The 6,510-nt window shown below is 42.5% G+C and overlaps 1 protein-coding gene across 2 annotated transcripts in view; it reads right to left on the minus strand.

Moving 5' to 3' along the window:
• prr5l (proline rich 5 like) overlaps positions 1–6,345 on the minus strand; it is a 30,161-nt gene extending 23,816 nt beyond the window's left edge. The window contains exon 1 of one of the 2 annotated variants that reach the window (XM_084016722.1): positions 6,087–6,097. The gene's annotated coding sequence lies outside the window, so the exon portion shown is untranslated. Of the gene's footprint in view, positions 1–6,086 lie in introns of both variants that reach the window. The other variant, XM_084016721.1, reaches the window with a different exon arrangement.
• Positions 6,346–6,510: the final 165 nt, after the last annotated feature.

A 6,510-nucleotide genomic window follows, 5' to 3' on the forward strand; every position in this document is an offset into this window, starting at 1 on the left:
TGAAAGCGTGTGGCTGTCTGCCCCATGCTAACCCACTGTTTGCGATTTTGGACTCTAGCTCCGACCCGTGCTAGCTCTGAACTGCGTGATGAGCGATAATTACTTCCTCCACGGCTTAGTTGATGTATTTTCATTCAGAAAATAGCTTTATTTTCAATTTCCGCCAAACTTACACTTTAATGAGACATCCAAGTTCACATCCAAACACGATGCCGCTCAAACCACCGAAACAACGTGCAGAAACGGCCTCATGCAGCCGTTTCCCTGCCTCGCTGCTGCAGAGTTAATGATCTCAGCAGTTTAAGCACGTCAGAATGATTTCTCTTCACTTCTACAGTCATGATGGTCAACCTCAGAGCCGCTGATGAGTTCGTGCAGCCCAGCGTGAGTCCCATATAGTCCTCTGATCACAGCCAATGGGAGGCCCCATGCTGGCCGTCAACACAAACACACTATTGTTTGCTCGGCAGCGTCCTGCCGGAGCCAGAGGAGGTCAATACATACTGATTCCTCTCTCAGTGGGCAACGAGGAGGAACTCACTGTGACTCCTCTCCGTCTGAAGCAGCAGCATCACAAACGAGGAGCAGATAGAATACAAATATTTGCAGCCGTGTGAAGGTTTGAGCTCTTCTGTTGTAACCTGAAGACAGAGGAATTCTTTATTTACATTTTTGGGGGATTTTTTAAATACCTCTTGTAACAGACAAGAAATTATAAACAAACAAATAGAAAAATGGATGTTTAAGTTGCATTAGTTTCACACTCGAGCTGTTCGGTACGTGCACAAACTCAGTTAAAATGTGTTTTAGCTGTCTGACGTTAACGCTCTTCATCCAACACTGAGGCTGTTTCTGCTCCAACTATAGACCTTTTCATACAGCGGTGGCGTATTTTGTGGGCGGAGCCAAACTGGTGTCAGAAAGTGCCAGCTCTGTAGAAGCGCTGTCACATGTTGGTGCCAAAATCACAAAATACTATGGATCATCTGCTTCTCTGATTATTTGACTGGTTTCCAGCAGAAGAACGGCTGTCTGACAGATTCATGAACTAACAATTAGAATGTGGTGAGTTTACTGAGCCGTACTTGCTTTCAGTCACAGGGCGTCTTCCACAACAGTACTCTTGAAGATCCTCTTACTTTGCATTCCTATTCTGACCTCTAGCACAACAAGACATTTTCCTGAGATATGATCCATTTTTCCAACCACCACAATGCAAATGCAACTGACAGAAACGTGATGTCCACTCCTCTCTTTTTCCTTCCTGGAACATCGGAAACTGATCCACGGACTGCTGTTGTGTAGACTGGTTTCATTCAAGAGTTGTATTGTAATAAAAAAGATGGTATTTCCTATAACTTCTTCACAATAAAAGCCTTCTGCTGGTTCAACAGAGAAGAGGTTTCAAAGTCAAACAAGCAGGACATGTTTGCATCAGCAGCAGTAACCTTAACCAACTCAAATACTTCTGCAAATAGACCCCTGGAGCACATGATGGGGCAAATGGGGCAAAGACGCAACATTTTCATCATTTACTTACAAGCATAGTACCGATCAATCCAATCTCCATTCAGAAAACAGGCATTTTAAAAGTTGTTTGCTTATCGTCCTGCAGACAGACCTAACAAATCATGACTTCTCACAAATTGTCCTCATTATGTAGTTATTTCGGCCTCCTAATTATGCATTAACTAAATCACAACAAAACTGTTTCCAGCTGTAGTAAAGTTAGAGTGAACATGAACTGGTTTGGTTACAGTGCAGCTAAACCGGACAGACCTGGCTCATTTAAATACAGCTGAGTGTGTTTTAGGGACTTCATGCTGAGGAAAACAAAAACAGGAGAAAATCGACCAGGAAGCTGATAATAAAGAAATATTCAGTGATTTTTTTTTAAATGCCATGTGAATTAATCATCATGACGGCCAGAGCATCCACATTGAGGAGATGATTCGCTCAAAAGAACCACAACCGCCTCACCTTCTGCTCTGCAAAAGTGGGCGTTACACGTCACCATGTGTGTAACTGTCACTGTGTAACCATGACGACCCATCTGGTAGACAGTCATCACAAAAAAAAGTCCAATCCTCCTCCACTGATGTATCCCATCATGTGCAGCGGCTGGTGTTTTATTACTGGACCGCTGAACGGGTGGAGGGTGGGGGTTGGATTGAGTCCAGCGTATCTGTGACGATCACCACGATCACCAGCTAGACCAGCTAGCAACCCATCACTCCAAGAGAAAAGGCAGGACAGCCGAGATGGAAGCTAAGCTAACGTAGCTAGGACCGAATGCCACGTTCACACCAAACACGAAGCTACTTTTTGCTTCACGTTACTCGCACAAGTCTGACCACGAGAGGAGGTGTGTTTATTCACGACAGAGCCTCACACGACTTTCTCTCAAATTGAATTTCACCAATGAATTTGTAAGCATTTGTGCCAATGTTCTTTGCCTTTGGTGTGAACGCAGCATAAGGCCGTTCCACTACCCAGCATGCTGCTGGCCGACTGACGTCCGGTCAAGCTGACCTTGATGTGCGGACTTCAGGACAGAGGACTTCGGGATAACCAACACACACCACCATCCTGGTGAAGGAAGCTAATCAACAGCTGATTTATTAAAGACTGTTATGAAGGCAAAATGTACACGCCAAGTTCCTGAAAACGTTAGCACACCCGAACAGGAAGTGCAAGCATGCTAACTCATGTCGGTGGCTCGTAGTCAAATCTTTGCCGGTACAGCCCTAAACCAAAAACCCATTAAAAAAAAATCACTGCAAGTGCAAGAATGCGGACTAATTTCTGGCTTTAAGCACTCATTCCTTCCAGCTATGAATGTTTATGCTGTTAGGCCCTTTTTTGTAAATAACAGTATTAAAGTGGTATTGGTAAAATTTAGTAACATTTATTTTTGTCCCTCATTTGGGGTGACCTGTCACCACCTGTCAGTCAAAATCTGACTGGTAAGTCACCAGACAAACCAAACCAAGACTTCTTCACCAGTTCTACAAAAAAAATCTAATCCAACAGTGAAGCTTTGACTTTGTACTGGAAGAAACTCTATTCACCGAGTTTTATTTTACTACAAAAAACAAAGTCAAACATCTCCTTAAGTGTTCAAAGCTAGAAAGCAGTAGTTTCTTGTGCTTGGTTATGCGTTAGTGTTAATCCCACAACAGAAGCCCCCTGTCATGGGAAAGTTCTCAGAGAGACTAATGCAACTATAGACCGAGAGAGAGACCAGTATGTATATTCTGAACAACAACAACAAAACAAACTCCTCATAATCTGCCAATTTCAGAGATGTAGAGAAGATGACTGTAGTTTATATTTCACAGGTGATTCATGTTGATCAATCAGTGATGCACTTATGAGTGATGTGATGTAACTTATTTCACAGATAAAAATACCGTAGTTAAACATCTATATTATAAACCAGGCCATTCTCTCTGCTGGCCATCAGGGGGCGACTCCTCTGGCACAAAGAAGTCTGATTGTATAGAAGTCTATGAGAATATGACCCTACTTCTCTCTTGATTTATTATCTCAGTAAACATTGTAAACATGAGTTTATGTCTCAATCTCTAGTTTCAAGTCTTCTTCAATCCAGCGTGATGTTCATTTAGTACATGATGGTGAGGAGGGGATGTTTTAGGGCGGGGCTACCATGTGATTGACAGGTCACTACCAATGCAGTTAACTACTAAGATGACTTTAACACTTAGCTGTGGAGTTGATCTTGAATTATGCTAACTGTGGGAAGCTAACTTTGTGAGCAGCTTCACACCAGAATCCAGATGGATCCAGATCAGTAAGGTTGATGCACGGGGTGCCGCTCTGCTGCTTGAGATTATCAGATCCACCCGTCGCTCCTCCAAGGTCCAAATATGGTCACTTCCTTCACTGGTTGGCCAAAATGCAAAAATTGAGGCTTCAAAACTGTAGCCAAATGTTGTGACCCGACAACATTTTATGATATAGTTGCTTGTTAATTATTCAAATAACAAAATCATGAGCAACTAATCAGATGTCTCCCTAACTTCTAGTTAATGTCTTCAATATGAGTTCAATTTCAAATTATCCTGATTTAAAGTTACATTTCAATACTGAACATTCAACTCGTACCACAGTATTTGACTCTGGAATTAGTACTTTTGATTTGGTAAAAGCATTTAATTCAATATTATTTATAGTGTCATATCACAACAGAAGTAATCACTTAACACAAAGCAGGACTAGAACACACTTCCTTCAGCATTTGTCACATGATATTTAATTCAAATAAATTCAATACTTCTGCAAACTTTCTCATACTGGAGCAGGCTAAGCATTTCTAATCCAGTTTAATATCCAACACTGGGATTACCTGTAATGTTTAGAGGTAAATATTTGTCTTCATTATTAGATTTTGAATCATCACGCGGAGCAGAACTCCAGAAAAATCATAGCTGATCTAATATTTCTGTGTTTCAGATACAACTACCTGGTTCAGTCTTCCGTCAGATCTTTCTGTAAACCGGTTTTAGATCCACAGTTGTGAATGCAGTTCTATCTTTAGGCAACCTCCGCTTATCTACTTCTACTTCTGTTGGTAACACCCTTTGTTTCCCAGAATTAAATTTCACAATGTCCACATAATTAGAGGAAATGCTTCTTTCAGAAATTACAGTGATATTAACATCAAAGTGTTCAGGGTTTGTCCAGTCTACGAGCCTCCTGTCGCTGCACTGCATTCTGGGTTTTCTCCTCATGTGGTCAAAGAAACTGGTCTCTGTAATTGTTCTTCTGTGGTGGATTGGTGGCAGCTCTCGACAGCAGCCCTGTGACATCACCTCGTCTATACGTGTTGCCACATCAGCGATGTGTATCTATCTATAGTAAGTTTATAGTCATCGGACTGCATGGAAGATAAAATAAATATAAAATACGTCCACTGAACCTAAACCTACCTGCATGTCTGTCCACCAGACCTTAAGTACCTGAACATCCACAAATACTAATCTACCCGTAGATCTACCAGACCCTTAACTACCTGTTTATCCATGAGAGATGGACTAAATGTCTCTCACAGAGACCCAAACCACCTGAAGGTTTATCTAAGGACTCTCAGTTGTACCACAGACGTCAAACTACCAGCAGGTCTATACAAAACCACATGGAGGTCTGTCTAAGAACTTAACTCCTAATGGTGTCTTTACAAGAGTTTAACCAGCTGTAGATTTATTGACAGTTTAACTAGTATCTACAAAAGCTAACCCCCCTGTAGGCCTATTTACAGACCTAAACCGGCTAGAGCTAGTCCTGAAAGTCCTACATTTGCTCATACAGTAGGTCCATCTACAAAACAGCTTAACCTATATCTACAAGAGCACAATTCCTGTAGGTCAACAACAGCTAAACTACTTGTTGGCCTCATCGCCCTGCAACCTGCAGGTCTAGTGTGACGACCTCGCCAAAACCAGCAGGGGTCTGTGTTCCTTGTCCTCCTTTTGCAGGACTCAACAGCTGATGAGCCACACCTGAACCTGACGTGGTTCCAGGTATTAAACTCACCAAACTCATCAACCTCCCGTCTCTCCTCATCCGTTGACATGTTGCTGTTTCATTTCCACACATTCATACACTACTGACCTTTCACATTCATTTTGATTCATTTGTGAAATAAATCCATCTTCAAGTTTTGAACTCTGAGCAGGTCTCTCTATAAGACCTGAACCACCTACAGGTCTATTACAGTCTCTAGACTACCTGTAAAGACTTCCCCGAGTCCAGGTTTAATTTCTTGGGTCTATTTACAAGAACTAATCTACTTAAGACCATCTTCGAGTTTTAAACCACCAGCAGCAAACTTTTCTATGTTGCACTTGTGGGTCTATTTATAACTGTTAATAACTAACATAAACATCTCCAAGGAGTCAAACATGTTTTGTGATATTAAGAGTTTCATGTATTCTTCATGTTGTAATGTGTGGTGACTTTTAGAAGCTTCACTTTTTTACCATCTGCATGTTCTGCAGTGATTAACCCGCCTGTCGGTTCAAAGATGTAACACAAGGCTGTGGGCCGTCTGAGGTCGGACTCACCTCGGACCGCTTCAGTCCTGATGAACGCGAACCCAACGCAGCGTGAAGAACCGCAGATCAACGCTGACTCCTCGTCTCCGGCTCGCATTCTGCACACATCGCTGCAGAGTCGGAGACAACACTCCGACAAACAAACACACGGTCAACAGTAACTGTTTGTTGTGAGCAGACAGTGACGGACCACTTCCTCCAGGCAAACCGTCCAACTGACGGACCTCTCTCTGCCCTCTTCACCGGGACTGAGACCCGACGGCCTCAGTTCAACAGGTTGGAGGCTACATAGCTAACGAAGATGAGGCCGCGCGCTTCCTGTTGGAGCCTTCAAAGTAAGAGTCCTGCTTCGTGTACGCGTATTCAGTTGTACGTGAAGTTTTTGGATTTAGTAGACTACACTGTGAAAATACTCCATTACTACTAAAAAAAA

This window comes from Eutrigla gurnardus (genome assembly GCF_963514095.1).
Source record: "Eutrigla gurnardus genome assembly, chromosome: 9".
Lineage (NCBI taxonomy): Eukaryota > Metazoa > Chordata > Actinopteri > Perciformes > Triglidae > Eutrigla > Eutrigla gurnardus.